The sequence below is a fragment of the Aythya ferina genome (assembly GCF_964211825.1).
Source record: "Aythya ferina genome assembly, chromosome: 12".
Classification (NCBI taxonomy): Eukaryota; Metazoa; Chordata; class Aves; order Anseriformes; family Anatidae; genus Aythya; species Aythya ferina.
In genome coordinates, this window is record NC_140308.1 from 21,736,229 (window position 1) to 21,759,819 (window position 23,591).

Consider the following 23,591-nt stretch of genomic DNA (forward strand, 5'->3'; position numbering starts at 1 on the left):
CCGTTGCCTGCAACCATAACTGTGCTTGCATACAACTAAGAGCTAAGGATACATTATCTTGAATCATACTAAGTGCATCTATTATTAGTTTGTGGTCTTGGTCTTCTGCATTTTCCCATTTCGGTAACACCTTTGAAACTTGCCATTGGCTAGTTCCCAATGCCAATAAGGATGATTGTAAGGGTTGTTTTAATTTTGTCAAATCACTTGTTGCTGTGGCTAGCTTATTCATTAATATTTCTGAATCAATTCCATTTAAAATTCCTAACCCTGTTCCTAGCATTCCAGTTAAGTCTCTTCGTGTCCTGCCCCTGAAGTGCACTTGCTTCTGTGACCATATTGTCCAGTCTTCAAATGATGTTCTTAAGAAAGGAGAACAGGCTGGTTGAACTGCCGAGATGTTGATTTGTATTAGCAACTCAACACGCTTGAGTGACCATTCTGGATTAAATAACAATTGCTGTTGGCCCGTGTTCCTTACTACATATGGGCCAGTTTCATAAATTTTGGGTTCCAGTTTGATTAGAGGTGGGGTGTGGGTTGTAGAGGGTCTCACTGTTGTAGGAAGTGCCGCATATATTGTAAAATTTAACATGAGGCCCTCACCATTATTGTCTTTGGACTGTTGGCCATTATTATTATTCCAAAAACAGCTGATTTCTACATTCTCTGTTAATGTAAAATTATACCAGCAATCCAATTTACCTGGGCGAATACAACCCTCTTGTTGTCCATTTTTGGAAATCGGTTTAACCAGAATCCCCGTTGCTTTCTCGTCAGTCGTTCCATTAAACATTTGACACCCTATTTTAATTTCATCTCCTATGGTTCTTTGATGTGTCCACCCTTCCCCTAATTTTTGCCATTCTGATGGTTTATATAAATAGTTAACATTTGTTCGCCAGATGACCATGACTGATAACCTTCCATTAAGATTCTTATCCTCTGTTGTTACGGCTTCAGTCCAAGGCCACCCCCCATTCTCTATGATCACAGAGGCACCTTCTTGAATCACAATTACAAATATAAGCCATAAAAACAAAACAATTCTCTGAACAAATCTTCTGCCAACCATATTACCAAATACTCTCAACCTTAATGTCCTCATTTTAATCGACTAAGCTTTAGTTTCAGTTCATCGTCACCTGGTGTTACTTTCCAAGGAGCTCCTGGAGCCTTCTTCACTCGGGAATAGTGGATCCAAGCAGCTTGTTCTCTAATCTTGATAGCAGTGTGAGTTGTCAGCAACACTTGATACGGTCCATTCCATTTTTCCTCTAGGGGTTGTCCTGAAAAAGTCTTTATATATACATAGTCCCCAGGCTTAAAGGGGTGGATTGGTTGATCCAACCCTCTAGCTCTGGTCCCTAACACAAATTTATGTACTTTATTTAATTGTTTTTGAAGTTCAGTTATATAAGTATATAAATATTCTGATCCCAGCTGCGTTAGATCCTCCCCACTAAATAGAAATTGATATGGCCTTCCATATAAAATTTCAAAGGGGCTCAAATTCTCTTTTACTCTAGGTTTAACTCTAATTCTGAGTAATGCTAAAGGGAGGGATTGAGGCCATGACAAATTAGCCTCTTGTCCGATTTTAGCTATTTGTTGTTTAATTAAATGGTTCATTTTTTCTACCTGTCCACTTGCCTGTGGTCTATAAGGAGTGTGAAGATGCCAATCTATCCCTAAAGCCTGGCTTATTCGCTGAACAATCTTTGCACCAAAATGCGAGCCTCTATCTGAGGAAATGGTTGCTGGGATCCCGAATCGGGGTATTATTTCATTCAATAATGCCTTAATTACCTCCTTAGCCTTATTAGTTCTGCAAGGGAAGACCTCGGGCCATCCCGAGAAGGTATCTGTTAAAACTAATAGGTACCGATACCCCCCTTTTCTTGGTAGTTCCGAGAAATCAATTTGCCAATGCTGCCCAGGATAGTTCCCTCTATCAATGACACCAAATGTCACCCTATTTCCTGTATTGGGATTATGACGCATACAGGTGTCACATTGTTGGGTTACCTGCCTTATTGTGGTATACAGATTTCTTGCTACCAAGACTCGATTTAATAGTTTATACAGGGCATCGGCTCCCCAATGGGTTTTATTGTGTTCCCCCAAAACCATAGGCCACACCAAATTAGAGGGCATAACAACCCTGTTGTCCTCCAAATGAGCCCACCCATCAACATTCAGCTTCCCTTTTAGATCCTCGATCAACTTTAAATCTTCTTTTGAATATTTAGGAGCCTGTCCTTTCTCTAATGCCTGAATTTTACCGTCTGGTATTAAAGCAAGCACTTCCACTTGGCCTCTTTCCGCCACCCTTCTTGCCTCTTTATCAGCCAATCTGTTCCCAATCTCAGAGTCGGTGGATCCTCTTTGATGCCCTCGGCAATGCATAATAGCCACTTTTTCTGGTTGTTTTACAGCCTCTAACAATTTTAAAATTTCTTCAGCATGTTTTATCTGTTTTCCCTGAGCAGTCAGTAATCCACGTTCTTTCCAAATCGCTCCATGAGCATGTACCACGCCGAATGCATATTTAGAATCTGTCCAAATATTTACCCTTTTTCCAGCTGCCAGTTCCAATGCTCTCGTGAGAGCAACTATCTCCGCCTTTTGAGCTGATGTTCCAGGGGGTAAAGGCTTAGACTCAATTACCTGTTGAGTAGTTGTTATAGCATATCCAGCTTTACGTTGTCCTTGTGTAACAAAACTGCTCCCATCCGTGAACCAAGTTTCTTCCACATCTTCCATGGGCTCCTCCTTAAGGTCTGGTCGGCTGGAATACACAGTCTCCATAGTTTCTAAACAATCGTGAATCACAGGTTCCGCCGGAGCATCACTAAGAAAAGAGGCTGGATTCACAATATTAGTTACCACAATTTCCACGTCGTCCTGTTCTACCAATATTGCTTGATATTTCAAAAATCTCTGAGGAGATAACCAATGAGCCCCCTTTTGTTCTAAAACTGCTGACACAGTGTGTGAGACAAACACTGTTATCTTCTGCCCCATTGTAAATTTCCGGGCTTCTTGTATATTCATAATTACGGCTGCCACTGCTCGCAGGCAGCCTGGCCATCCTTTACTTACTTCATCCAATTGTTTAGAGAAATAAGCCACTGCCCTTTTGTAAGGTCCCAACTTTTGTGCTAGTACCCCTAAGGCCATACCCTGTCTTTCATAGGAGTATAACCAAAAGGGTTTAGACAAATCTGGTAAACCAAGAGCTGGGGCTCGCATCAACTCCATCTTAAGCTTCTTAAAGGCTGCTCGGGCTTCTCCTGTCCATATTAGTCTTATGCAGTTATCTTTAATTAAATCATACAAAGGCCTTACAATTAATCCATAATTGTTGATCCATAATCTGCACCAACCTGTCATTCCTAGGAAAGTTCGTAATTCTTTAACAGTCTGTGGTTCTGGGGTACGACAGATTGCTTCCTTGCGTTCCGTCCCCAGTTCACGTTGTCCTCCTGAGATCTCAAATCCTAGGTACGTCACGTGGGTTTGAACCAATTGTGCCTTCTGTTGTGAAACCCGGTATCCATTCATTCCTAGGAAATTAAGGAGGCTCACCGTCCACTGTATGCAGCTTCCCCTGTCTTCGGTAGCAATCAAGAGATCATCAACATATTGCAGCAGGACCCCTGCAGAATTGGGGGCTTCCCAGGATTCAAGTTCCTTTGCAAGTTGATTACCAAAAATCGTAGGGCTATTTTTAAACCCCTGAGGAAGCACTGTCCATGTCAACTGGACTTTTCGTCCTGAGTCAGGATTTTCCCATTCAAAGGCAAAGAGGTTTCGGCTTTCTGGGGCCAAGGTTAAACAAAAGAAAGCATCCTTTAAATCCAGTACGGTAAACCAGACCAACTCGTCCCTTAACTTGGTCAATAGCGTATAAGGGTTTGCTACCACAGGGTGTATGTCTTCAGTGATCCTGTTTATTGCTCTCAAGTCCTGTACTAACCTATAACTCTTCCTATCCGGTTTCTTAATTGGTAAGATGGGAGTATTATATTCTGATTCACACTCGACCAGTAACCCATATTTCAAAAACTTATCTATTGTATCTTTTATTCCTCTTCTATCTTCTATTCTAAGGGGGTACTGCTTAACCTTTACTGGCTTCTCTCCTGGTTTTAATTTTACCACAATTGGTGCAGCATTCTTTGCTTTCCCAGGGACATCAGGTTCCCACACCCCTGGATAAACCTGATCCTGGATTTCCGGAAGGGTTTCATTAAAAGAATCGGTTTGGATCAATACCAAACTTAGTGCACTTATAAGTCGGTCTTCTTTTACTCTTAACTCTACCCTTCCCTTTTCAAAAACAATTTCAGCTTCTAATTGCTCTAATAAATCCCGTCCCAATAAAGATCTAGGAGATCCCGGCAAATACAAAAACCTATGTATTCCCATTTGCTTCCCCAATTCATATTCTAATGGCTTTAAAAAGAAAGCTTTTTCGTGCCTACCCGTTGCCCCCACCACTGTCACAAAATCTTTATCTTCTGGCATCAACTTCTGATTTAACACTGAATATGTAGCTCCTGTATCTACTAAAAATTCTACTTCCCGACCCAATTTCCCTAGCTTAATTTTAACCAGTGGATCTGCTAGGGTAGAGTCCCCCGGTCTCCTTCATTGTTTTGTAGCCATTAATAGCTTGTTTTCCTCTTGCCGCTTCGGGCATTCCCTTTTCCAGTGTCCTATCTCTTTACAGTAAGCACACTGTTCAGCCCGCAAGGGGAGTCGAATTACCTTCCCCCCCCTTCTCCTGCCTCGAAAAGATTCTTCCTGCTTTCGCAGGGCTGTCACAGTGGCTGCTGCAATCGTCTCACCTAACTTTTGCCTTTCATTCCCCTCGCGATTTCTAAACACTCTCCAGGCTTCTTCTACCAATCTTTCCAAATCCCTTACGTCTGGTTCTTTCATTTTCTGAAGTTTTCGTCTAATATCTTCCGCCGATTGACCCAAAAATAGAGATACTAATTGAAGTTTACCCCCCTCAGAGGAAGGGTCTATAGTGGTAAACTTCTGCATTGCTGCCCTCAGCCTTTCAAGAAATTCGGATGGGGTTTCTGAGGTCCCCTGTTTTATTGTAGATAGTCTTGACCAATTCACAGATTTAGGTATTGCATTTTCTAAAGCAATCCTAATCCATTCTTGATATCTTTTTAGCATTTTATAATCATTCTTATCATTATAATCCCAATTGGGGTCTGCCCTAGGCACATGTACTTCCACTGTGCCGGGCAGGGCTCCCGAGGCTACCTGGATTTGTACCTGCATTCTAGCAGTTTTAACTATTAGCTGTTTCTCGGTTTCTGATAATGCAGCCAGCATTATCTCTATATCCTTCCAATCCGGGTCTAAGTTTTTCACAATCAATTCAAATCTTTTAGCCACCACCTCTGGATCATCTCGATACCCTTTCACCGCCTCCTTCCAGGCATCTAGTTCATTAGTTGTGAAGGGTACTTTAATTCTAGCAGGTCCATTAGCTCCCATAGCCTGACGCAGAGGGGCTTGGATTATTGGTCTTATTTTACTTCGTGTACGAGCAGTTATCGGAGTAAACCCCTTAGAGTCTATGTCATTTCCAGCGCCTTCAACTTCTATTCCAGCACCTACATCACCATTTATAGGTGGTAAAACATAATCTTCCATCCTTTCTTCTGGCTCATTTAATTTTAAACACCTCTGCCCAATGCTACATGCTGAACAACACCTCTTTAATTTCCCCACTCCATCCCTTCTCATATCCTTTTCTATCGATAAAATCAAAGGGTCTTGTGGGGCCAAATTAATGCCACACTCCTTCTGCCATTCTGGGTGGTTTCTTAGAGTAAAAAACATATCCGCATATGAAACTTCATCCCATTTCCCTTCCCTCCTTAAGAATAACATTAATTGCAATAGCGTGTTGTAATTCAAGGTCCCATTTTTGGGCCATTATTCCCCTTCTTGTAATTTGTAAAGGGGCCACCACTGATTACAATATTTTATCAGGGTTTTCTTATTTTCACTTCCACCCGGAGCCCCCCCTATATCCTTCCAATGACTCAAAATACAACCCAGCACACTTTTCTTAGGAATTTCACTGCTTATTCGCCCCCCCATTTTCCAGTTTACACTTTCAGAATACACGTGTTACTTACAAAAGTGTATCACAAAAATGTATCACTCACAAAATTACAGGCACGCAATATCTTTCAGTAGCGATGTCACAAAGCTACTATTACCAGCAATATTGCTAAAATCACAATAACAATAGTCAGAGTCAAATTCCACATGCGATAAGTCAGAAAACCGAACTGTGTAACACCGTAACGATATCTCTCTTATAACAATGCCACGAACCTACTATTACCACCAGAAAAATAGCCAGAATCACAGTAACAATAACCAAAGTTAAATACCATACTCCATGAGTCAGAAAACCGAAATAGACAACACAATTCCAGATGGACCTTAAAGCGAGCTCTTTCCTTAAGGTCCCCAAATATGCTTATGGTGCTTACCACAAATATATACCAAACACTGCCTCGCAGAAGATCACCTTCTGACTTACAGACAGTTCCAGATACAGATGGACCCCAAGGTCCCCAGATATACTTGTGGCACTAACCACAAAGTATATACCAAATACTGTCCTGCAGAAGTCACCTTCCGACTTACTGGACAGTCCCAGATGACCGGTCTACCAGAAAACCAAACCAGAATAAAGAATATACTCACTTACAATGATGGGGTCCTTGTCTGCCTCCGCAGTGATCCGGTGAGTCGAGGAGTCCCTCCGGGAAATCCCGGGGGTACCCTAGGGAGTCCTGTCCCCAGCGGGTCCTGCGGTCCGGCAGAGAGGTCGTCCCATCTGGGGTGCCAGATTGATTCAAAGATCGAAGCCGAAATTCCTTTAAGTGGTATATTCTTTATTGCAGCGCTGGATGCACGGGGGATCTCTCCACCTATCGTGCATACCTAAAGCGGAAAGCAGTCTTGAATTTATACAATCAATCTATCAATATTCTACAAGCACCTATACATATGCATTACCTATCCCCGCCTTCCCTCGCTTCTCATGCTAATTAGCCTTTTGGCACCTTGCGCCTGCGTAGAGCCTTCCAAGAATTGTGGGCAGGGGTCTTTGGGACGTGGGCAGGGGTCTTTGGGAGGAAGACCCCGAGTCTTCCTCACAGTGTACTTTTCACCTTTGGTCAGGAATCTGCTGAATTGGCAGGTTTCTTAATTGCAAGAGCTGGTTGTTGCCAATTCTTCCCTTTGTTGTATCTTTATAATGAATTCCAAGGTCCAGGTTTGAGATTTATAGTCCTTACGTTTGTTTCTCTGTCCGTCTGCCGCTTCCTTATCATGAGTTTCAGTGTCTTGTTTCGAGATATACAGTCCATGTCTGGGGATTGTCCTTGCCTCCCCAATGCCTCCCCAATACCTCCTTAATCACTACCCTAGTACCTCCGCTGGTTATAATGAAGCTAGGGGAGGAATGGAAGTGAAATTTCTTATTGATATGGGGCAACGTATTCAGTTCTAAATCAAGCATTAATGCCTTCACAGAATTATTATGTTAGGGTAAAAGGTGTGTCGTGGTTTAACCCGGCCGGCAGCTAAACACCACGCAGCTGTTCGCTCACCCTCCCCCTCCCTCTCTGGGACGGGGGAGAGAAATGGAAACTGAAGCCCGTGAGTTGAGATAAAGGCACAGTTTAATAAGACAAAATAAAATAATAATAACAATAATAATAATAATAATACAATGATGATAATAGTACCACTACTAATAATGTGTACAAACAAGTGATGCACAATGCAATTGCTCACCACCCGCTGACCGATGCCCAGCCTAACCCCGAGCAGTCCGGCCCCCTCCCCCTGGCTAGCCACCCCTATGTATTGTTTAGCCTGACATCAGATGGTATGGAATACCCCTTTGGCTAGTTCGGGTCACCTGTCCTGGGTCTGTCCCCTCCCAGCTCTTGCTGCACCCCCAGCCTGCCTGTTGGCAGGACAGGGCAAAAGGCTGAGGTGTCCTTGGCTTGGTATAAGCACTGCTCTGCAACAGTTAAAACATCGGGGTGTTATCAGCACTCTTCTCATCCTAAGCCAAAACATAGCATTCTACCAGGTACTAGGAAGAAAATTAACTCTGTTCTAACTGAAACCAGGACAAGGTGTAACCGAAAAGGCTTATTTTTGTGAACCTTTGAAGTACAAGTTAGGGAAACAATGGGGCATACACAGATTTTTATCTATGCCTAGCTCCTCATGGGCACTCTTAGGTAGAGATTTATTAGAGCAAGTAGGAGCAGAAATTGTCTTTGAAAAAGGGAAAATGGAATTATGTATAGGAGAAGAACAACTAACAAATGTGTTAAGCTTGGCACTAATACAAACTGACCCTAAAAGTGAAATACCTTTAGAGATCACAGATCAAGTATGTCCAGGAGTTTGGGCTACCGAAGTCCCTGGAAGAGCTAAAAATGTGACCTTAATAATTATTAAATTAAAGCCAGGAGAGAAACCCGTTAAGGTTAAGTAATATCCTTTGAGGATAGAAGATAGGAAAGGAATTAAAGAGATAATTAATAAATTTTTACAGTATGGATTATTGATTGAATGCGAATCAGAATCCAATGCACCCATATTGCCAATTAAAAAGGCAGATGAAAAAGCTATAGGCTAGTTCAGGATTTGAGGGCCATAAATAAAATCACTGAGGATATACATCCAGTAGTGGCAAACCCTTATACTTTGCTGACTAAATTAAAGAATAGTCAAGTCTGGTTTACCGTACTGGATTTAAAAGACGCCTTCTTCTGCCTAGGCTTAGCCACAGAAAGCCAAAACCTATTCGCCTTTGAATGGGAAAATCCCGATTCAGGCAGAAAGACGCAGCTTACGTGGACATTACTACCTCAAGGATTCAAGAATAGCCCCACTATTTTTGGAAACCAATTAGCAAGGGAACTCAAAACATGGATGCCTCCGGACACTGAAGGTGCTTTGTTACAATGTGTAGATGATCTCTTAATAGCTACCGAGACTAAAGGGAGTTGTATTCAATGGACTATAAGTCATCTGAATTTTCTGGGTTTAAATGGATATCAAGTCTCTTGACAGAAAGTCCAGCTGGCTCAACAAAGTGTGACCTATCTGGGATTTGACATTTCGGAAGGACAACGAGAACTAGGAACTGAACATAAGGAAGTCATTTGCCGGACTCCAGAACCTCAAATGGTAAAGGAGCTACAAAGCTTTTTAGGAATGACAGGTTGGTGTCGCCTTTGGATTTATAATTATGGACTATTGGTAAAGCCTCTATGTGAATTGATAAAGATTAACCAGTCAAAGTTAGTCTGGACTGGAGAAGCACAAAAAGTCTTTAAACAACTTAAACAAGAATTGATGATTTTGAAATATCAAGCAATATTGGTAGAACAGGACAACGTGGAAATTGTGATAACTAATATTGTGAATCTAGCCTCTTTTCTTAGTGATGCTCCGGCACAAGCTGTGATTCACGATTGTTTAGAAACTCTAGAGACTGTGTATTCCAGCCGACCAGACCTTAAGGAGGAGCCCATGGAAGATGCGGAAGAAACTTGGTTCACGGATGGAAGCAGTTTTGTTATGCAAAGACAACGTAAAGCTGGATATGCTATAACAACTACTCAGCAGGTAATCGAGTCTAAGCCTTTACCCCCTGGAACATCAGCTCAAAAGGCGGAGATAGTTGCTCTCACGGGAGCATTGGAACTGGCAGCGGGAAAAAGGGTAAATATTTGGACAGATTCTAAATATACATTCGGCGTGGTACATGCTCATGGAGCAATTTGGAAAGAACATGGATTGCTGACCGCTCAGTGAAAACACAAAGTATGCTGAAGAAATTTTAAAATTGTTAGAGGCTGTAAAACAACCAGAAAAGGTAGCTATCATGCATTGTCAGGGACACCAAAAGGAGAACACCAATTTTGAAATTGGAAATCGATTGGCAGAGGCTAAGCAGGCAGCTGAAATAACTGAGGTGAAGGCATTGTCTTTGATACCAGACGGTAAAATCCAAACTATATCCAAATTATACAAAAGAAGACTTAAAATTAATTGAAGATTTGAAAGGTAAAATGAAAACATGGCCCATAGTTCTTACAGAACACAATAAAACGCATTGGGGAGCTGGCACACTGCATAAGAGCCTGAGTCAGACATTAGTGGGACGATATGATAAAACAAGTAACTCAACAATGTAGCATTTGCTTACACAATAACCCCAATACCAAGGATAGAATAAAATTTGGAATAATCGGTAAAGGAAATTATTCGGGGCAACAGTGGCAAATTGATTTTTCAGAACTCCCTAGAAAAGGGGGGTATCATTATTACTGGTTCTGACTGACACGTTTTCAGGAAGGCCTGAAGCCTTTCCCTGTCGAACAAACAAAGCAAGAGAAGTGGTTAAAGTCTTGTTAAATGAAATAATACCATGCTTTGGGATTCTAGGAGCAATGTCTTCTGATAGAGTTTCACATTTTTGTGCACAAGTGGTAGAACAGATAAGTAAGATTCTAAAGATAGATTGGCAACTGCATACTCCTTATAGACCACAGGCAAGAGGACAGGTAGAAAAAATGAACCATTTAATTAAACAATAAATAGCTAAAATTGGATAAGAAGCTAATTTGTCATGGCCTCAATCCCTCCCTTTAGCATTACTCAGAATTAGAGTTAAACCTAGAATAAAAGGGAATTTGAGTCCCTTCAAAATCTTATATGGAAGGCCATAGCAATTTCTATTTAGTGGAGAGGACCTAACGCAGTTAGGATCAGAATATTTATATGCTTATATAACTGAACTTCAGAAACAATTAAATAAAGTACATAAATTTGTTTTAGGGACCAGGGCTAGAGGGTTGGATCAACCAATCCACCCCTTTAAGCTCGGGAATTATATATATATGAAGACTTTTTCAGGACAACCCCTACAGGAAAAATGGAAGGAAAGTGGATGGGAGCATACCAAGTATTACTGACAACACACACCGCCGTTAAGATTAAGAAGCAAGCAGCTTGGATCCCCAATTCAAGGGTGAAGAAGGTCCCGGCGAGGATATAGACCACCACTCCAATTGGACCAACAAAATTACGGTTTTCCAGATCCTAATGATTGCAGGGGTGCGGTTCTCGGATTCAGGGTGGGCAACTTGGGATGAGAACTTACACCTGACCTTAATACAAACAATTTCTCAAGTAACTAATAAGACGAACTGTTGGGTATGCACCCATCTGCCACAGCATGGGAATAAGGGTGTATCGTTAATCGGGATTCCCTTGCCTGCAAACTTATCTTGGACTAATTTGTGGGAAAACACATCTTGGGGTCAAAAATATGAAGAAGTTTTGGAACTAGAAGTGAGTAGCTTTGTGCTGTTGGAATCTTACTATGTATGTGTACAAAGGTGTAACCCACCTAGGGGTATGGGAAAACAGCATTGTATAAATACGGATACTACTTATGTGGGAAATCAGACATCTTGTAATTGAACAATTGATATTAGTTGGTATAAGTTTAATATTGTCTTTTGTATTACTTGTTTGGAATTGGAAATTGTTACAACGAATGTCCATGTTAGCCTCCTTGACAAATGTGCATGGTGAGGTATTGAGGGGTACATATCATAATGATTGGGAAAGAAAATTTCCGTATTAAGTAAAAGAATTTACTAGATTTTCCAGAAAAGGGGGAGTCTGTACAGTAATAAATACAAGTTGTTGTGTGTATGTAGATCAGAGTGGAAGGATCTCTACCGACCTGAAAGAAATATGGAAGCAGACAAGGGTCCTACATGATATCAGTAAAGATGATCTTTCGTGGAGTTTTAGTGAAATATGGAATAAGTTAACCTCCTGGTTGCCCAGTTTTCAATGGTTGAAACAAGTGTTCATTGCTCTAATCGCATTAGTAGTATTAGGAATATTTGTGTGCATGTTGTTTAGATGCCTGCTTTGTTGTGTTACTGTAAATAATGAAAGTATCTGATGCAAAAGAATTTGCATGGGAAAAGAAAAGGGGGGATTGATTAAGGAGGTATTGGGGAGGCATTGGGGAGGCAAGGACAATCCCCAGACATGGACTGTATATCTCGAAACAAGACACTGGAACTCATGATAAGGAAGCGGCAGACGGACAGAGAAACAAACGTAAGGACTATAAATCTCAAAACTGGACATTGGAATTCATTATAAAGATACAACAAATGGAAGAATTAGCAACAACCAGCTCTTGCAATTAAGAAACATGCCAATTCAGCAGATTCCTGACCAAAGGTGAAAAGTACACTGTGAGGAAGACTCGGGGTCTTCCTCCCAGAGACCCCTGCCCACGTCCCAAAGACCCCTGCCCACAATTCTTGGAAGGCTCTACGCAGGCGCAAGGTGCCAAAAGGCTAATTAGCATGAGAAGCGAGGGAAGGCGGGGATAGGTAATGCATATGTATAGGTGCTTGTAGAATATTGATAGATTGATTGTATAAATTCAAGACTGCTTTTTGCTTTGGGTATGCACGATAGGTGGAGAGATCCCCCGTGCATCCAGCGCTGCAATAAAGAATATACCACTTAAAGGAATTTCGGCTTCGATCTTTGAATCAAAACCCTAACCCCAAAACATTAAGACGCAAAAAACCCTAACCCAAAAACTTAGGGTAATACACCATAAATGTTTGTTCATTGTCTTTTGTATTATAAAAACAAGGAGTTCTGTTTGAGGAGCGGGATTTGCAAAAGCTCCCTGCTGAAGTAAGGAGCTGCATAATGCTTGCCTAGACACTATGAAAATTCTTTTGCTTAACGTAACAAAAAAGAGACCCCCCCCCAACCCATTCTCCTTCTGCATCTCAGTTGCCTCTTTTGTTCAAAGACACTGTTGCAAAGCTCATGTAACCATCTCCTGATAAGTTGCTAAAGTAGTGTATCGACATACATGCCTTCCTGTCTAACGCTGGGCCAACATGACCAAATAATAAAAGAAGTTGAACCACAACGCCGAGGAAGACTACGGCCTTCATCTTCACGACCACCAGAGGGACAGAGACGACCCCCTAGCAACAGTGCGTGCAGTCGCAGAATATACCAGGATGTGCTGCGTAATCCCGGAATTAGCAAAATATAAATAAAAAGGGACCCTGGCAGGGGTGAGGTGCGTGCCATTGGCAGAGCTGAGACTCCCCGGCCGCCCAGTGCTGTTTTGGTTGATGTTTGCTCACTCAATAAATTCCTTTCTATGATTAATACAATGCTCTCTGAAAATTAATTAAGGGGGCAACTTATAACACTTTGGACGCTCAAAACCCTATCCTGAAAACACTAGGACGCTCCAAACTCTATCCAGAAAACTTAGGACTCTCCAAACCCTATTCCAAAAACTTAGGACTCCCCAAACCCTATCCCGAAAACTTAGGACGCTCAAAACCCTATCCTGGAAACATTGAGATGCTCAAAACCCTTTCCCGAAAACTTAGGATGCTCCAAACCCTATCCTGGAAACATTAAGATGCTCAAAACCCTAACCCAACTACTTAGGATGCTTGAAAGCCTATCCCAAAAAATTAGGGCACACAAAAGCCCAAAATTAAGATGCTCAAAATCCAAACCCCCAAAATTAGGATACTCAAAACCCTGGACCTGGAGAAACTAACCTGAAAAAAAAAAAAATTAAGATCTTAAAACCCTAACCGTAAATAACTGACCAAAAATAAAACCTTAAGACTCTAACCCTAAAAAACATATCAACACTACAACCCAAAAAACTCTAATACCCTAACACGCTAACCCTGAAACCCTTAAAACCCTAACCCCCAAACCCTTAAAACCCTAACCGTTAAAACTCCAACCCTAAAAACCTTAAAATCCTAAACATAAACCCTGAAACCCCTTACCCTGAAACCCAACCCTAGTGCCCAATCCCTGAAACCTTAAAACCCTGAATCAATCTGTAGCAAATAGCATAGGCTGAGTCGAGGATCTCAGTACAGTAGCATTATTATTCGAGATTACAATGGCGGGTGTCCCACAAGCAGGAGGGTGCCTACTAATTCCATACAGAGTTTATACACTTTTTTTTTCTGCCGAGGACCGGGACCCTCCCCTGTTTCCCCTTTAACTGTGCTATTCAAGGTTCATAATCTAGCTGGTGCTTCACAGAAAATACACAGCTGCTGGCCTGTTACAAGTCACATTTCTTTTGAGGTTTTTACTCTTTGAGGTGGTAATGTTTCTTACGCCGTGATTTCCACCTAATTGCTGTAAGGATTCTGGTTGTCTGCGTTTTACAAGGTTGTCTGTTATAATAAATAAAAGTCCCAAATAGGATTACAATCAAAGTTTACAATTCACTGAATGAATAGAGGTAAGCAAACAGTGCTGGGTACGCCGGGAGTCTCTGTTCCACCAAGACGCGCACCAGTTATACACCAGTTACCTCCCTTAAGGGATATAGAGAAGCCCTCTCAGATACATCCGTCCTACTTCTCCTGCATGCGGCCGGAGGTCGGTCTAATTCTGGTGCTGTTGGTGGAAGCTGGGGCAACGGTGGTACTGGTGGCGATACCACAGCCACCGGAGGGGGAGCCGCCGGGGGTGGATTGTTAGGATATGGAGGTGGTAGCTTATCCAACGGCTCACGTTTATCTTCTTTTTCTTTTTCGTGTTCTTCTTGTTCTTCAAATTTCTTACCTGCTTTTAGTGTAAATATTGAGGCTGGAAAAGGACCTGAAGTCTTCCTGATCCATAATCCTGCATAATCACTTTCTTCCTGGCTAAAAGCTTCCTTTGAATTAACATGGATATTTAAGGCCTGGCAAATCCAGTCTTCGAAGGATCCAAAAACAGGCCAAAAGACATGTAGTCTTAAAGGCTCCTTTGGCCATTCTGTCACACAATACTGGACCATTTTTAATTTACTTTTTCCTTTTCTGGGGTCCCTATCATTCCAATTTCTAATCGTTATTCCTAATGGACTTTCTGGTGGTATGACTGGTAATTTGCTCCCTTTCTTCTGGTCTCTGGTCTTCGATTTTGTCTGACCCATCTAGGAATTTTACTCTGGCAATTCCCACAGCCCTTGGTTACCTTAGTAAGAGTGTCTTGCAGGGGGTCGAGGACCTATCACACACCCACAAATCCTATAGGAATCCCTTCGGTCCTTCACCGGCCAAGTCCCTCGCGGGAGATTGGAACCGCGGTTAGAAGACCTCCACAATCGCTTCGGAACTAAGTTCCATCTCAGTCACACTCTTACACACACAGGCAACCGAACCCCACCCAACCAAACGGTATACGCTTTAAATGCTTACGACTCCGTCATCTTCGTTCGGATCTTCACACACACAGTTACGGGCAAAATATAGTGCTGCAGCTGGCAAGGGAGCTGAAAAAAAGAATCAGAAACTTTGCTTACCTTTATTCAGGTTCAAGATGCCATTAGTTCCGACCTGACTCAAACAGCAGCCACCAAATGGTGGGGGTGCCTCTCCTAGATCAAACCAGAAATCAGGAACCAAAGCCCTCCCGGACGAGCGCCCACTTGTAATAAATGACTGGGTCCCAAATAGGATTGCAATTGAAATTTACAATTTATTAAATGAATAGAGGTAAGCAAGCAGCGCTGGGTGCGCCAGGAGTCTCTGCTCCACCAAGACGCACACAAGTTACATCAGGCGGCTGGTTTTTATGCTGCTAGGCTAATACATATTCATTACTACTTCTACAAAAGGCAGGGTTATTCTAATTAGTTCCCAGAATCCAAACCCTCCCACTGGTGCAGGCGTTATCAGTCTCCGGTGGTCCCTCTGGGGGCCGCTCGTACTGAAGGCTCGTAGTCTTCCTCCCAGGCTTTTCTCTTGTCCATCTCCTTTGTCCATCTTGGCTGGATGGCAGACACTTGCATAGTGTCCCATGCAACAGTTGTAATAGTTAGCAGTTTTTCTGAAACCCCTTTGTTCTCTTAACCCCTATTGACCCGAATTGCTGGACCATTCCTTTGCAAGATACAAGAACTATATACATTAACCACTCTGGTTTTCTCAGACTTTTCATCATATCATGCGGCCCTAGCATTGTTCCATATTGACACGAATCAGATGAACTCATTTCACACTGTTAAGCTGTCTTATCACTGCAAGCATATCTCAATACCACCTTCCTTCCCTCTACAGGATGTAACTGCGCAAAACCAACATTTTTATTCCCACAACCTTGATCCCCTTACCCTGAAATCCTTATTCCCCTTAAACCTAACAACTCTAACCACAACCCTAACCCTTATTATCAACCCCCTAACGCTAATGACACTGACCTTAATCCAAACCCCAAACTGCCCCTAACCCCAGACAACCAACAACGAAACACACACACACAAAGATGGAAACTACAAAAAAGGCAAAACCTACGATACAGGCCCCAAATCACAAATACGCAACCAAAATGCTACAGAAAAGCCCCAGATGCAGGCCCCAAATGCTACTGCTAGGCCTCAAAAGCTCAAGATGCATCTCAAAGCAAAAATGCAGGCCCCAAACGTTACAGAAAAGCCCCCAAACCCAGGCTGCACAAGTCTACAAGCAGGCCCCAAACTGCCAACAGAAGCAGGCACCAACCACACCCAGATGCAGACCCCAACTGCCCACAAGCAGCTCCTACCCCACCACCCCCTCCCAAGAACTGGATTCCACCCAGACACTGGCCCAAGACCCGGACCCGACCCCCGCCATCCCCCCTACCCTCCCCCCGACACAGGTGTACAAGCAGCTCACAACCCGCCCCTTCAGAGACCGGTCCCACTCCCCCCACCCCCCCCAAGACACGGGATGCGGAGGTGTACAACCAACTCCCAACTCCCTCCCCCTCAAAGGGAGGCCCCAAAGACCCCCAAATGGAGGCTCCTAGAGTGAACAAACAGCTCCCAACTTCCCCAGGCACAGGCCCACCCCCCCCCCCCCCAAACACAGGCCACAAAGGTGTATAAACAGCCCAGACCCCCCTCCAAGACCATGGCCCCTATAGTGTACAAGCAGCTCCCAACCACCCACAGATGCAGGCCCCAACCCTTCTCAAAAGGGAGGCACCTAGAATGCATGAGCAACTCCCAACCAGCCTAAACATAGGTCCAAAAGTGCACAAGCAGCTCCCAACCCCCCTCAAATACAGACCCCAAAAGTGTACAAGTAGCTCCCCCCCTGAGACAGGACCCAAAGGTGTACAACCAGTTCCCAACACCCCTGAGACACAGGCCCCAACCGCCCCCCCAGACACAGCGACCCAAATTCTACAAGCAGCTCCCAACCCCTGCCAGGCACGCCCCCTACCCTATACAAGCAGCTCCCAACCCTCCCCCCCCCCCCCCGAGGGAGGCCCCCAAGGCCCCCACAAACACAGGCCCCTACAGTGTACAGGCAGCTCCCAGCCACCCCCAGATGCTGGCCCCAAAGTTGTACAAACAGCTCCCAGCCACCCTGCAGAAACAGATTCCTACATTGTACAAGCAGTTCCCAGCCCGCTAGACACAGGCCCTGACCCCCCACACATGCAGGCCCCAAAGGTGTACAAGCAGCTCCCACCCCTCCCCCAGACGCAGGTCCCAAGCCCCCCCCCCCAAACACAGGCCCCTACAACCAGCACCCAACACCCTACCCCCGATGCCAGGCCCAAAGGTGTAGAAGCAGCTCCAAACCTCCTCCCTCAACCCAGGCTCCAACAGTGTACAAGCACCTCCCAACCAACCCTCCCCTTCCCCCCCCTCCCCCCCGCCCCCCGACACAGGCTCCAAAGGAATACAAAGAGCTCCCACCCCTCCCCCAGATGCTGGTCTCAACCCCCCCCCGCCCCCAGAAGCAGGCCCCAAAGGTGTAGAGTCAGCTCCCAACCCCCTCAATGCCGGCCCCAAGGGTCTACAAGCAGCTCCCCCCTTGCCCCCAGATACCGGCCCCCAGACACAGACCCCAAAAGCCTAATCACAGGCCCTGAACTCTAGAGGCAGGCTCCAAAACCCAGGACAAAGCCCCACTGGTTCGAGACAGGGCCCAAATCCCAGACACAGGCCCCAAACGCTAAACATATGCCAAAAAAAGTATTAGTGCTGGTGCCAAATGTTACAGACAGGCCCCAAAGCCTGAGATGCTCAAGGCTGAGACGTAACTTGGCTTTCTGAATTACTGGAAAGCAGCTTTCATTCTCAGATAATTGTGTGCAGGCTAGATAGGATGGGGCTTCAGGCACCTCTTCACCTGAGGAAACACACTGCCATCAGGCACCGCTGTGCCAGACAAGCTTGTTCTGCTAGAACACCCTACTCAGATGCACTGTGGCATTCAAGTGAACTGCTTTCATGCAAATATAACGACTGATGTTACAACCCACCTTGCCTGTGGCACCTGATGAACAGAAGAGTAAGCCACCGCAGCGCTTCAAAACCATCCCTGCACATGCCGCTCCTTGTCGCTCTCTGGCCTTATCTCATATCCTTATCCACTTCTGTGGAGAGCCTGCCACGGCACCTGCAAAGCAAGACGGACACCTTTCATAGTCACCTTGTGCTACTTGGTCGTTCTGCTCCAACCCAGCTCATGACCAGCCCCTCTTCTTACACAGCTCTTCAGAGTGCAGTTTGCTCCTTTGAGCCTGTGCGAGACACCTGTGAAAGAAAAAGAAACGCATAGGCCGATGCAGCATCCAAAGACACAGCACAACTAGGTAAGTTACTCTCATCTGCTCCCTTACCTCTGCCGCTTACCAGCCCCCGAGGCAGATGCTTCAATCTACCCTCTTCAAACAGCTCCAACACCTCTAAAAGACAAAGAGGGGATGCTTAGAGGAACAGTGAGACCTACAACACAACAACTGCTACATCTGTTCCTCACTCACCTTGCCAGAGGCAGCTCTGCGTGTGACGTCCCAGGTTGTACACTGCGTTACCTAACCCTTACCGTAACCCTTACCCTAACCCTTCTCACCCTTACCATTACCCAAATCCTTACCTTTACTTTTTCCTTACCCTTACTCTTTCCTTTAACCATAACCTTACCCTTACCCTATACCTTACTCCAACCCTTCCCCTTACCTTCCCCTTCCCCTTACACTTAACCTAACCCTTACCCTTCTGCTTCCCCTAAAACATATCCTAACACTTTCCCTTACCCTTAAACTTACCCTAACCCTTTCTATTACCCTTACACTTACTCTTGCCCTAATCCTTGCTTGCACCCTTACACTTATCCTAACCCTTACCCTTACCCTTACTCAAAACCTTACTCTAACCCTTACCCTGACCCGTACCATTTCCCTTACCCTTACCCTTATTCATACCATTACCCTTACCCTTAACCTTACCCTTACCCTAACACTTACCCTAACCCTTAACCTTTCTGCTACACTTACCCTTTTCCTAAACCTAAACCTTACCCTTACCCTTACCCTTAACCTAAGCCTAAACCTCAAACCTTACCGTAAACCTTACCCTTTCTGCTACACTTACCCTTAGCCTAAATCTAAACCTTACACTTACTCTTAGCATAACCCTCACCCTTACCATTACCCATACCCTTATCCTTACCCTAACCCTTACCTTTACACTGACTGTTACCATTAACCTTACACTTACCCTAACACTTATCCTGAACCTAACCCTTACCCTAAACCTTACACTTACTCTTAACATTAACCTTACCCTTAACCTTTAGCTAATACTTAACCTTACGTTTTTCTCACCCTAACCCTATAATTAACCATAACCATTACGCTAACACTTAACCTTACCCTTACAATAAGCCATACAACAACACTTAAATGTACACTTACGCTTACAGTTACCCTAGGAATTACTCGTTCAATGACTCCTACCCTTACCCTTACACTTACCCTTACCCTTACCCTTCTCCATACCATTACCCTTACCCTAAACCTTATACTTACCCTTATCCTTACCCTAACCCTCACCCTTACCATTAACCATACCCTTACTCTTCTCCTTACCCTAAACCTTACCCCAACCCTTACCCTAACCCTTACATTAACCCTAAACCTTAACCTAAACCTTACACTTACTCTTAACCTTAACCTTACCCTTAAACTAATACATACCCGTACATTTCCCTCACCATAACCCTAATTTTAACAGTACCCATTACCCTAACACTTATCCTTACCTAACCCTAACCCTTACTCTAACCCTTACCCTGACCTGTACCCTTACACTTACCCTTACCCTTACACTTACCCTAACCCTTTCCCTTACCATTACCGATACCCTTACCCTTACCCTTACCCTTACCCTTATCCTTACCATTACCCTTACCCTTACCCTTAACCTAACCTTTATCCTAACACCCTTACCCTAATCCTACACCTTTCTGCTACACTTACCCTTAGCCTAAATCTAAACCTTACACTTACCCTTACCCTTTCCCTCACCCTTACCATTACCCATATCCTTACTCTTCCTTTTACCGTTATCATTAACCTTAACCTTACCCTATCCCTTACAATTATCCTTGTCCATACAACTTACCCTTACCCTAACACTTACCCTTAACCTAACTCTACACCTAAACCTTACCTGAAACCTTACCCTGACCCTTACATTAACCCTAACCCTTATCCTAAACCTTACTCTTAACCTTAACCTTACCCGTAACCTTAACCTAATCCTTACCCTTACGTTTCCCCCACCATAAGCCTAAAATTTACCCTAACCATTACCCTAACACCCTTACCCTAACCCTTACTCTAACCCTTACAATGACCCATACCCTTACACATACACTTACACTTACTCTTACCCTAAACCTTACCCTTACCCTAACACTTACCCTTATCGTAAACCTTACCCTTTCTGCTACACTTACCATTAGCCTAAATCTAAATCTTACACTTACCCTTACTTGAACCGAATACTTACCCTTACATTTCCCTCACCCTAACCCTAAAATTAACTCTAACCATTATTCTAACCCTTACCCTCACCCATACCCTTACACTCACCCTTACCCTTACATTACCCTAACTCTTACCCATACCATAACCCATACCCTAACACATATTTGTACCCTTAACCTTACCGTTACTCTTACCCTTACCCTTACTCTATCCGTTACCCTTACGCTTACCCTTAACATAAACATTACCATTAATCTTACCCTTACGCTAACCCTTACCCTATCCCTTACACTTTTCCTTATCCATACCCTTAACCTTACCCCAACCCTTACCCTTAAGCTGAACCTAACCCTAAACCTTACCCCAAACCTTTCCCTGAACCTTACATTAACACTAACCCTTAACCTAAACCTTACACTTACTCTTAACCTTAACCTTACCCTTAACCTTACCCTTAACCTTAAGCTAGTACTTAACCTTACATTTTTCTCACCCTAATCCTAAAATTAACCCTAACCATTACCCTAACACTTAACCGTTACACTTACCCTTATTCTATCCGTTACCCTTACGCTTTCCCTTAACATAAACCTTACCCTTGACCTTACCCTTACCATAAGCCATACAACAACACTTACATGTACACTTACGCTTACACTTACCCTAGCAATTACTCGTACAATTACCCTTACCCTTAACCTAAGCCGAAACTTTAAACCTTACAGTAAACCTTACCCTTTCTGCTACACTTACCCTTAGCCTAAATCTAAACCTTACACTTACCCTTACTGTAACCCTCACCCTTATCATTACCAATACCCTTACTCTTACCCTTACCCTAACCCTTACTCTAACCCTTACAATTACCCGTACTTTTACACATACCCTTACACTTACCCTTACTCTTAAACTTACACTAACCCTTACCCTTAACTAAATCTAACCCTTACACTAAACATCATCCTTACCCTTACCATTATCCCTTCTCTTACCCTTATCCTAAACGTTTCCCAAACCCTTACCCTTACATTAAACCTAACCCTTACCATAACTCTTAACCTTATCCTTAAACTTAACCTAATACTTACCCTTCCGTTTCCCTCACCCTAAACCTAAAATTAGCCTAACCATTACCCTAACACTTACCCTTACTCTAACGCTTACCCTGAACTGTACCCTTACACTTCCACTTACCCACTTAAGTGTAAGAGTTATGATAACGTTAACCTTAAGGGTGACCCTTTAGCTTATCCTTAATGTTTATGGTTAGGTTAAGAAAAAGGGTAATGGTTTGGTAAGGGTAAGGTTAAGGGTAATTTTACGAGTAATTGCTAGGGTAAGTGTAAGCGTAAGTGTACATGTAAGTGTTGTTGTATGGCTTATGGTAAGGGTAAGGTCAAGGGTAAGGTTTATGTTAAGGGTAAGCGTAAGGGTAAGGGATAGAGTAAGGGTAAGGGTAAGGTTAAGGGTAACGGTAAGGTTAAGGGTACAAATATGTGTTAGGGTATGGGTTATGGTATGGGTAAGAATAAGGGTAAGTGTAAGGGTAAGGGTCAGGGTAATGGTAAGAGTAAGGGTTAGGGTTAGGGTAAGGTTAAGTGTTAGGGTAATGGTTAGGGTTAGTTTTAGGGTTAAAGTCAGGAAAATGTATGCGTAAGTATTAGGTGAATGTTAAGGGTAAGGTTAAGGTTAAGAGTAAGGGTAAGGTTTAGGGTAAGGGTTAGGGTTAATGTAAGGGTCAGGGTAAGGGTTGGGGTAAGGTTTAGGGTAAGGGTTAGGTTACGAATAAGTGTTAGGGTAAGGGTAAGGTTAATGGTAACCGTAAGTGTAAGGGTAAGGGTTAGGGTAAGGGGAAGAGTAAGGGGAAGGGGAAGTCTAAGGGTCCGGGTCAGGGTAAAAGTTAGACTAAGGGTTAGGGTTAGGGTTCGGTAAGGATAAGTGTTAGGGTAATGGTTACGGTTAATTTTAGGGTTATGGTGAGGGAAACGTAAGGGTATGTATTAGTTTAAGGGTAAGGTTAAAGTTAAGATTAAGTGTAAGGTTTAGGTTAAGGGTTAGGGTTAGAGTAAGGGTTAGGGTTAGGGTTAGGGTAAGGGTTAGGGATAATGTAAGGGTCAGGGTAAGGGTTGGGGTAAGGTTTAGTTTAAGGGTAAAAGTAAGTATAATGGTAAGGGTAAGAGTGAAGGTTAGGGTAATGGTTAGATTTAGGTAAGGGTGAGGGTTCGGGTAAGGTTTAGAATTAGGCAAACGGTAAGTGCAGCAGAAAGGGTAAGGTTTAGGATAAGGGTAAGTGTTATCATAAGGGTAAGGTTTAGGGTTAGCTTAATAGTAAGGTTAAGGGTAATTGTACGAGTAATTGCTAGGGTAAGTGCAAGCGTAAGTGTACATGTAAGTGTTGTTGTATGGCTTATGGTAAGGTTTAGGTTAAGGTTAAGGTTTATGTTAAGTGTAAGTGTAAGGGTAACGGAGACAGTAAAGGTAAGGGTAAGGGGAACGGTAAGGTTAAGGCTACAAGTACGTGTTAGGGTATGGGTTATGGTAAGGGTAAGGGTTAGGGTAAGGGTAAGTGTAAGGGTACGGGTCAGGGTAAGGGTTAGAGTAAGGGTTAGAGTTACGGTTAGGGTTAGGGTAAG

The 23,591-nt window shown here is 43.5% G+C and overlaps 2 long non-coding RNA genes across 2 annotated transcripts in view; one reads left to right on the top strand and one right to left on the bottom strand.

The window, feature by feature from the left end:
• The window catches only part of LOC311443308, an 89,021-nt gene that overhangs the window by 59,734 nt on the left and 5,696 nt on the right, over positions 1-23,591 (top strand). The window lies entirely within an intron of this gene.
• Positions 15,644-19,181, bottom strand: LOC311443310. The gene is made up of 2 exons (XR_014697210.1): positions 18,445-19,181; positions 15,644-15,969 (listed from the first exon to the last, which is right to left on the bottom strand). It is a non-coding gene; the product is annotated as an uncharacterized lncRNA (long non-coding RNA).